The sequence below is a fragment of the Equus przewalskii genome, chromosome 18 (genome assembly GCF_037783145.1).
Source record: "Equus przewalskii isolate Varuska chromosome 18, EquPr2, whole genome shotgun sequence".
Classification (NCBI taxonomy): Eukaryota; Metazoa; Chordata; class Mammalia; order Perissodactyla; family Equidae; genus Equus; species Equus przewalskii.
Window position 1 is genome coordinate 34,831,334 of NC_091848.1, and position 10,124 is coordinate 34,841,457.

Consider the following 10,124-nt stretch of genomic DNA (forward strand, 5'->3'; position numbering starts at 1 on the left):
GTCAGCCTCCCCAACTAGATGGTGTGCTCCTGAGAGAAAGAACTTTGTTTATTCACTGCTCTATCCCAGAGCCTGACACACATGAGGTGCTTATAAACTTATGTGGACGATATGAGTGAGTGAATGAGTGACCTTAAAAAAAGAGCAGTTCAAGAGCCAGCCCTGTGAGTCTAGTGGTTAAAGTTCAGCACTCACCACTTCCGTGGCCCGGGTTTGTTTCCCAGTCACAGAACCACACCAGCCATCTGTCAGTTGCCATGCTGTGGCAGCAGCTCATATAGAAGAACTAGAAGGACGTACAACTAAGGATATACAACCATGTATTGGGGATTTGGGAGGAAAAAAAAGGAGGAAGGTTGGCAACAGATGTTAGCTCAGGGTGAATCTTTCCCTGCCAAAAAAATAGCAGTTCTGGTAGAGTGCTGGGGTCAGGAGCCGTATTGACACATGATAGTTCATTAGTGACTGGGGTTACAGAATTAAACAGAGAGAGGAACAACTGCTTTCACAAGAAATAAGGTAATGAAGGGAAAGATTAGTGTGTGAGTATCCTTTGTAAACTGTGCAGTGCTGTATAAATAAAACTATTTTCCTTGGCAGAACAGGTCAGGGAGAGACGAGAAGAGATGGGGTCAAGTCCTTAAGTGGAGGTTGGCCTCGGCGAGTCTTCCGCATGTGGCAGAAATCAAGGCAGTGTGATGGGGACGGGGCAAGACAGACCTGAAAGGACTGTTGATCATCTGTGTTTACAAGGACGCACAGCAGGCGACATGGGGAGGACTCGGCTGTCCCCGACTCTTGTGTAATGTCAGTGGGCAGCCCAGGCCTGGAAGAGGACAGCAGACCTTGACATGGGCCAGTACATATGGTCACAGCTAATCAAAGCCCAGGTACATTCATTATCCCTCAGTGACTCAGTTAAGTAGGTACTAATAGTCTCAATTTGCAGAACAGAAAATTAGGCTCAGATTGATCACAAGATTTGCCCAGGGCCACACGGTAGGAAGTGTCAGTACCAACTTGTTTTTAGCAACAGTTACTGGTTTTTTAAAAAAATTTCTGATTATAAAAATATTACATAGACACTGAAAAGAAGGGTAAAAAGAAGAAAACCAACCACAGACCCACAAGTCAGAGAAAATTCATTGTTAACATCATGGTGTATTGCACTCCAAGGTTTTTCTAGGCATATGTAATATGTTTGGGGTTTTTTTAAAATAAAGTTAAGATCAGATTTCACACAGTCTTTTGTAAGTTTACATACATAATTTATAACAATATATTGGAATTTTTTCCCTAAGTCCTTAAATTTTCATGACATGATTTTGACTAGCTCTATATTATTCTGTCACTTGGATGCCTATAATTAATTATCCAGTCTTCTTTTGTATGGCATTATAGTACAGGCCCAAAATCCCTTATCCTAAAGTTTGGGGCCAGAAGTGTTTCAAAAATAACAATATTTCATGGTTTACAAAGGTAACCTGATACATAGGCCATAAATTACATAATTCCTCCAGCAGCATCTAGAACCACACCCCAAAATCAACACATTAATATTTTGGCCACAAACATAAATGTTCACATTAAGTGGGCAAAAGATAGAGTGGCCAAAATAGGTCTTTGCCAGTCCAGGTCAGGTTTTGCAGCCAAATGAGATTGTGCCAAACTCACCAAAAAAGCCTTTGGTTTTCAGAGCTTGTTGGATTTCAGAATTGTGGACTCATATCAGGCTTTGAAGCCTGGCTTGTTCCACAGCCTGACTGTGTTTCCCAACAGCTGTGACATTCTAGAATGGCAGCAGAATGAAAGACATAACCATGAGGCAAAGTTCTAGCTGCTCAGGGGGGCCAAAGAAGCAAAAAAGTGGTGGTGGGATCCCTCGACAGGGATGGGTGCAGGCCTGGAGTCAGCTAGCACCAGGAGCAGGTTCCTAAGAAGTGAGGGAGTGCAGGAGGGAGGAGGAAGTGTTGGTGACTGAGACCAGAGACGCCTTGGCCGTGGGGCGAGGTGCAAACTGCCACAAAGCACAAGTCAAAAGCTCCCAAATTCACTTCAGATCCACCTACCCTCAGAAGCTCTACGCGTCAAGGGGAAGATCTCCAGAGCGGCCCGTGTGGGGCTTCCTGACACACTGGGAGACAAGAAAAAGGGTGCACGGCTCAGAAGCAGCTTGCTGTGGGAGAAGGAGCACAACCTCGTTGATTTTGCAGAGGCCCAGGGCAGTGGGCCCCCTTCTCCTTCCTGTTCCTGCATCAAGTGTGGTTTGCTGTCAAGTGGTAGCAGGTTCAGCCACAGTGAAGGGAGGTAGAGGGAGAGGCCCCTTGAGAGCGAGTGGCCCTGCGGTGGGAGCCCCGGATCTGGAAGGTGACTTGCTAGAGCCGCTCTCAGCTGGGGAGCAGAGTGAATGGTGGGGACTGGGGCTTCTGGGTGGTGCAAGGCATGCTGGGAAGTGTGGGTTTTAATTGGCAGTTGGGCAGTTTAGCCACAAGCTGGGAGCAGGGTGGAGTCTGCGGTGGTGGGGGAGGCTTGTAAGGCAGAAACGGGGAAGAGTGATTTTTTTTTTTTCTCACACCAGCAAACCAGAGGAAGATTGGCCCATCAGAACCAATTGTTATCAGCCTAGCACTGAGTTCAAAGGCTGCATTTAGACTCTTCACCGCTCTGAAGGAGATTCTGTCTCTTCATTGCCACTCGCCATAGTTACCAGATCAGTCACACCAACGACGCATTTCCCACACACATCTTGCAAATTCCCTCCAACAGGAATCTCCTCTTCTCTGCCAGGTTATCGTAACTATGTTCTTGGGGATTTCACGAAAGACTCATCTCCTCAAAGCCTGCCCCCATTAATCCCATCTTATTCAATTTACTATCTCTTCTTACATAAAATGCCACCTAATTCTTCCAGAAATCAGATTCCTGGCAACTATAATTACCCAAAACACTGCAGCAAGCTGTCTGAAAGCCCAGGCACCTCATTCATGGGATAAGCTGAGTCATCCTTGGCCTCTACCTAGAGTAATAAGAAATATTTAGAGCTGTGAGAACAAGGGATGATAGCAGAGAGTAAGAAAAAAGATCTACACAAATATATGAGGACATGCTCATATAACTGCTTTTTAGTTCTGCCTGACAGCATCGTGTTGCCTTTTAGCATAGGGTAGACAGACCTGCTCGGGTCTATAACCCACGAGAGCCCCTCCGTATCTCAGTGAACCTCAGCCACTGATGCTCATAAGAAGGCTCTAAGTCATCGAGAATGGACTAACTCATGTAAAGAGTTCTTAGAACTCAATAATAAAAAGACAGATAACCCAATTAAAAAGCGCAAAGGATGTGAACACACATTTCTCCAAGAAACATGCAAATGGCTGATAAGCACATGAAGAGATGCTCAACATCATTTGTCATCAGGGAAATGCAACTCAAAACCACGATGAGATACCACTTCACACCCACAAGGATGGCTAAAATAAAAAAGACAGATAACAAGTACTGGCGAAGATGCAGAGAAAGTGGGACCCTCACATACCACTGACAAGAATGTAAAATGGGGCAGAAACTTTGGAAAATAGTCTGATGGTTCCTCAAAAGGATAAACATGGAGTTATCATATAACCCAGCCATTCCATTCCCAGGCACTCAAAAGAAATGAATACACATGTCCACACAAAAACTTGTACACGAATTTCATAGTGGCATTATTGATGATAGCCAAAAAATGAAAACAACCCCAATATCCATTGAGGGATGAATGGATAAACAAAATGTGGTCTATCCATACAATGGAATATTATTCAGGCGTAAAAAGGAATGAAGTACTGACACATGCTACAACATGGATGAACCTTGAAAACGTTACACTAAGTGAAAGAAGCCAGTCATAAAAGATCACTTATTACATGATTCTATTTATATGAAATGTCCAGAGTAAGCAAATCTATAGAAACAGAAAGGTTAGTGGTTCCCTCGGTCTGGGGGTTTGGGGAAAGTTAGGGAGAGACTGCTAATGGGTATGGAGTTTCCTTTTGAAGTCATGAAAATGTTCTAAAATTGATTGTGGTGATGGTTGTACTCTGTGCACATGCTTTAAAAAAGACATTGAATCATATGCTTAATATGTGTGTCCTGTGAGTTATACCTCAACGAAGCTTTTAAATAAAAATAAATAAAACCAGGAAAAAAAATGGAATCTGTAGACTTAAGTTTCTTGTATAAGAAAGGGAAGTAGATGATTTGCTTAAGAAGTTTTTAAAAATCAGAATGAAAAAACTTAGTGCTTAAATTTATACTTTCTGGTTATCTGGAAATATTTCTATGTAAAACGTCTTGTTTCTTAAGCATTGCTCTCTAAAGCAGATGGGATGTTAGAGCAAGTGTCAACGTCTTAAAGCTTGAAAACCTTCTCCGAAGTGACGGAGTGGCACAGCATTTTGGCCATGATAGCTTGAATTTGCAGTTTCTCCACAGCTGTTGAGTGTTTCATGTATATATATTTAGCTTTTCAGAGTAAAAATATTTCACTGCTATTGAACTCGCTCTATCAAACCTGTTAAAATGTTTTTAAATGTTATGTTTTGAAGATTTTGAAGTTATAGGTTTCTTATTTAAAATACAATTACCCGGGGCTGGCCCCGTGGCCGAGTGGTTGAGTTCGCGCGCTCCGCTGCAGGCGGCCCAGTGTTTCATTGGTTTGAATCCTGGGCGCGGACATGACACTGCTTATCAAACCATGCTGAGGCAGCGTCCCACATACCACAACTAGAAGGACCCACAATGAAGAATATACAACTATGTACCAGAGGGCTTTGGGGAGAAAAAGAAAAAAAATAAAATCTATTAAAAAAAATTAAAAAATGAAAAACAATTAGCCTTAATTTTATGTTGGAGATGGTTGCTAAGGAGATGATTAACATGTATTAATTATTGTAAACTATACTATTTTATTATTATATGTTATATACTTATAATAATAACATAAAGATAATAAAATACAAAAATATAAATATATAAATATTTATAAATTTAAATACATGTTAATTATGTATTATTATACATCAGAAAACTCCGGGCAGCTAGTAATCCTAGTTATAGAGAAAGGGGCGCACAACCCTTTGAGAGTAGAAATTAATGCCTTTATCTGTTTGTTTTTATCCTAGGGCTTGGATCTATAATAGTCAATATTAGCTGGGTTGTTTTTGAGGGGTGATCAGCATCCAAACCCCCTTCCTGTTTAGGGGAATCTTTCCTTGTATGGTCATGGTGGGAAACTGAGCCCCACCCCTTGGAAATTAGGGTAGGATTGCATGATCCAGACTCAACCATCTGAATCTGTGCTAAGAACCACGGATCTGGAGCAAGTGATGCAAAGAAGCTGGCTGCTCCAGAGGCGGCAGCAGCAGCCTCTAATATCTGGCGCAGTGGTGGCAGAAGTGCCAGGGAGAGCATTCAGCAGCCACAGTGGCAAAGCCTTTCAACTAGGCTGTCCCCGTGGCGAGGCCATGGCTGTACTTACAGCTGCCCATCTCCCCTTGGTGCTGCCCATTTGCCCAACTGGATCTCCAGCTTTCACATTGACGTCTACCTACTATCCTTCCTAGGATTCCTTTCCTGGTCAAGTGAGCCAGAATCAGTTCTGTTGCCTACAGTCAAGATCCCTGACTCATTCTCCACCTGGGAAAAGAAAAATACAAAAAAACTCTTGGAGTTGAAAGAGGTGATGGACAAAGGAGGACAGGCAGGGGAAGTAAGGAGGCACTGTGATTTAAAAAGGTAAAATAGGACTTTTCCTGGAATTAGCAGAAAGCAATGACAGCAACGTCTTGTTAGAGCCAGACCACATTACCTGCAGCTCTGAGTAAACGTGCTGGACCCCGGGTAAACCAGGACTGCAATTCAATTGGCACAAGTCAAAAATTACAGTCCACGACCCTAGAGGGAGCTGAGTCACTTGAGTGACAGAGTGACAGAATTCTTTTCAGAGACAGACAGTAGTAGCTGATATTCTGAAGTGATGTGTTTTGGTGGGTGTGCTTTAGGATAAGTTAGGCGTGGAAACACACAAAAGAACAGGAGTTAAATGTTAGCCAAAACTTGAGAATAATATGGGAAGAACTGAAATATTTAAGACATGCCAAAAATGTTAGTGGAAACGTGAATAAACAATACATTTTTATGGGTGAAATAACCTCAGACCAAACTTAAAAATAAGAAGTGAGAATATGAATCGGCTTATGATTATGTGATATAAATACTTGCAATTTGGGTTCTAATTACTATTTAAACCATTCTAAAATTACAATTCTGTCTAATTATAATAACTAATGTTACAGTTGGAATTATTGACAGGAAAATAACACTTTCTAAGCTCACAGTCATTTATCAGTTAAATTTGATCATCTGAATTAAAATCATCTCATGAAAGGATTCTTCTTTCAATCTTAGGATCCTTTCAATCATACGAATTATCTGAAAATAATTAACAGAAAGTTTGTGAAAGAAACGGATTCTTAGAGGCTTTGTTCTAGTTTACGTACAAAGTGGACGATTACTGGCAGAAATGAGCTACTCAGTAGTTGTGTAGCTGCTCTGTGCCTCAGTTCCCTCACTTGTAAAATGTTCATAATAATAGTACTTACTTCATAGAAGTGTTCTGAAAAATTAAATAGTTAATCCTGTAAGCCCTTGGTGTTCTTATTACTTGAGGTAAAGTCAGGAATACGCCCAATGACAATAGAAAAGAAAGCAGGCTCGGGCAGCAATTTAATTCAAACAAGATTACTTAAGAAACCCAAAAGGTGCAGCATTCCCGAAACTTATCTAACTTTAGGGAAAAAAAATAACAACTGTTTAGAGGAGGATCCGCAAGGAATAACCATCCTACTTGGGAACCCACCACTAACCTCAAGTGGCCCCCAGAGGTTGCCACCATTATCTTTTCGCCTGCCATGTCTGTAGGGAGTACACGATGGTCCACGAGCAGGAGGCGGCGAAGGTGTTTCAGAAAAGCCTCTCTGTGTGACCTGTCAGGGGAGAGGATGAAGACATCTGGGAGGGAACCAAGGAAACTCTGCTAGGAATGGAGAGGGTGTCAGGTTGTAGGTCACAAGGATCAAAAGCTGAGGTTGGAAGGAGAGGAGAGATCCAGAAAGGATATTGTGGTGGGCATGACCACAGCTCTCACAACCAGGTGCAGGAAATGGACCACGGCCTCTCCATTACAAAAGCAGCCCAGAGGCAGGGAGGTGCTGACGGGAGGTCTCGACATCCTGGGGCGTGCTGGAAGAGGGTCTGGCTAGACCGCCTGATGAGCTCTTAACCAGAGACAGAACTTGGGCTCTGGAGTCAGAATCTGGCTCTAACATCCATGCTCCACCATCTGCCAGATGGATAAACTTGAGCAAATACTTAGCTTCTCTGGGCCTCAGCTTCCTCATGGGGAAAGGTGCCTTTCACACAGCAAGAGCTCAGTAGAACTCAGCTATTAACATTGCTTGCTGACAATTTCATCTTCCAGAGAGTAGAGGAAGTAATAAGGGGAACTGCCACTCTGAACCTAAATTTGGCCAAAAGGAGGAATTGGTTGGCAGAGTGGAAGTGACAGGAACCTTGGGAGAAAGCAGCTGTGTCTTCTTGAAGTTTGTCACGGTGAGAGAAACGGTAGGGCACAGTTAGATGTGTTCCCCAGATTTTAACAATTACAAGAAAATACCATGGCTTGAGACTCTAGAAAGACTCTCAAGAATTTAGTAACTTCTCAAGGACGTTCATTTTTACCTGTGAAATCTCAAGTCAGTGAAAACGGAGAAGGGACTTAAAGAAACCATACAGTTACATATATGTTTGTTATTTAATTGTAAGAGGAAGTAAGCCTAAGATGGACAGAGGGGTGCGTAACCACTGATGAACCTAAGAAGGTGGAACAGATGCCTAAAGTCCTTTTGAGAAAGTGAAAGCCTCACATGAACCAAGGCCTGTAAAGGGCTTCATAAAGTCATATTCAGAGCAAAAAAGGGATACGCTGTTTGTGGTCAATGCTGTCATGTTGGCGGGTGACAAAGAGAAAGCAGAACTCAATTTGTATTTTGCTTCTGTTTTCTCCGTCAAAGGGAACGTTCTCAGAACAGAAAGGCCCAGAGGAAAAGTTAACCCAAGGTGGGAGAAAAATTGCAAAAGACAACCCCAGTGTCTTTATATGAAATTCAGGGATCTGACCAGACAAATCATTTTCCAGAGTGTAGGGAGACTTGCAAATGAATTTCCCTTGAGGCATTGTCTAAGGGACAGACCTCTGGAAGGCAGGAACTTATTACGATTTTCAAAACAGGGGGAAATTCACTTTTATACACCACAAGCCATTGTGTTTATTGCAAGTCCCAGAACGCAAAAGGGGTTATTAACAAGACAGCTGGTGGGTACCTCCCAAGGGCAGTGGTCACGAGGAGTCAGTGTAGGGGGCTGGAGGACATGATCATCCCTGTCATTTCATCCCCAAGGAGGTTTTCAATACAAACATTTCAAATGAATTATACCAACATTAATTTTCATCCAGAATGTGTTCTCTGGAACAAACTCTGCTAAGTCAATTTAATTCCTTGATCATCTTTCTATGACACTCATTTGAAACATTTCCATTTTTATCTATTTTTATTTTTATTCAACTGAAATATTTTTCACCAGGATCCATGGTTTTTCATTTAAATTTTCAAATTATGTTTTGTCTCATTGCTTGGTTTCTTGATCTGTATCAGATCTGTATCAAATTTTACTAAAGTTTCTGCCATGTTAGGTGACATTGTGGTTGTCCGCACACCACACCAACATCCATTTCCTCATTCCTGGTGACTACCCCAACTTTCGTTCAGGAACCGTATCTCCACCGGGCAATCCAGGGGCTTTGAGGAAAGCTAACTCCACCACTGGAGCTGGGACTATGGCTCAGACCAAGGCTCATCAGCAAAATCCCATCTCTAGTGAACTGCTACTATTTCAGGGGGAAAGACACCATTTAATTCAGGCCAATGAGGTTGAAAAGAGACTTTTGGTGGGGGCTTATGGGAGAGTAGGCCCCTTGTCTTCTTTTGACTAGTGTGGTATGAAGATGTGAAGCCTGGAATCACTGCAGCTGTTTTGCTGCCACGAGGGAGGGCTGGCTGAGAGCTAAGCCATCACACGGAGCAGGGGAGAACTTAGAGGCCACCATGTAACTGAACTGAAGCCCTGATCAAACTACATGGCAAAGAGCTATTTATGGACTTGACAGTTATAGGAGCCATTAAATTCCCTCCCCATTCCCCTTTTTTACCCAATTTAGTTGAGCTTTCTGTTCCTTGCAACTAAAAATGCCTTAACTGATACACCCATTGTGAGTTTTATTTTATGGCCATTATTTTTATCAGGTCCAAGTTTTCTCACTCAAATTTTGCTGGCCTAAATGTTGTCAAGGAGGTTTTTACTTTTCAATTTTTAACTAAAAACAAAATTTTAAATGTTTCAATATAAGCAGTTGTCAGTTTTAGTTTCCATTGATTGTGTCTACCAGTGATATTCATTATGAATTAGATAAAAGATTTAAAATAGTTTATTTTTATTTCTTGGCTAATCCTTGAGGATATTGCAAGCGATGTGTATTCAAGAAAGAAGGAGAGAGAGTGAGAACCTAAATGTATGCAGGGAGGGTAAGGTTGAAGGAGCTCAAAATACCACGCCTATTCAGAAGGGATTGGACATGACATTAGAAGTGGGGATTAGATTAAATAACTATTCAGAACTTCAGAACCCCCAACCCTGAGGCCACGATTCTGTGAAGGTTAAACCGCACAATGAAATATCTGGGGAGGGGTTCATTACTGGGTAGAAAGCACCCCCAGTGGCTCTGGTCCAGGGTTTCTGCTATACAATGTCCTTGTGTGAGTTAAAAGAGACGACCCTCCAGTCAGACCCGGCCCATAGTAAAACAGAGGCTAGACTTCAGCCTCCCCTCCTCCCCCCTACTTAGCACTCTTTTGCAGTGATCCAGCACAACTATATGGCGTGGTTCTCAGCTTAGCAGAGGCTTTGGGGCCCAAGCCACGTGACTAGGAGCACCAGCCGAGAGATCCAAAGTCTCGGGGTGACCGGTC

General features: G+C 42.4%; 1 protein-coding gene and 1 long non-coding RNA gene across 3 annotated transcripts in view; one reads left to right on the forward strand and one right to left on the reverse strand.

Annotated features, from left to right (window-relative positions):
- The window catches only part of NRROS (negative regulator of reactive oxygen species), a 38,124-nt gene extending 36,314 nt beyond the window's left edge, over positions 1-1,810 (reverse strand). For both annotated transcript variants that reach the window (XM_008533786.2, XM_070583479.1), the window contains exon 1: positions 1,675-1,810. The gene's annotated coding sequence lies outside the window, so the exon portion shown is untranslated. The remainder of the gene's footprint in view (positions 1-1,674) is intronic.
- On the forward strand, positions 601-4,159 carry LOC139077120 (uncharacterized). The gene is made up of 3 exons (XR_011529419.1): positions 601-890; positions 2,060-2,367; positions 2,579-4,159. It is a non-coding gene; the product is annotated as an uncharacterized lncRNA (long non-coding RNA).
- The last annotated feature ends 5,965 nt before the right edge of the window (positions 4,160-10,124 follow it).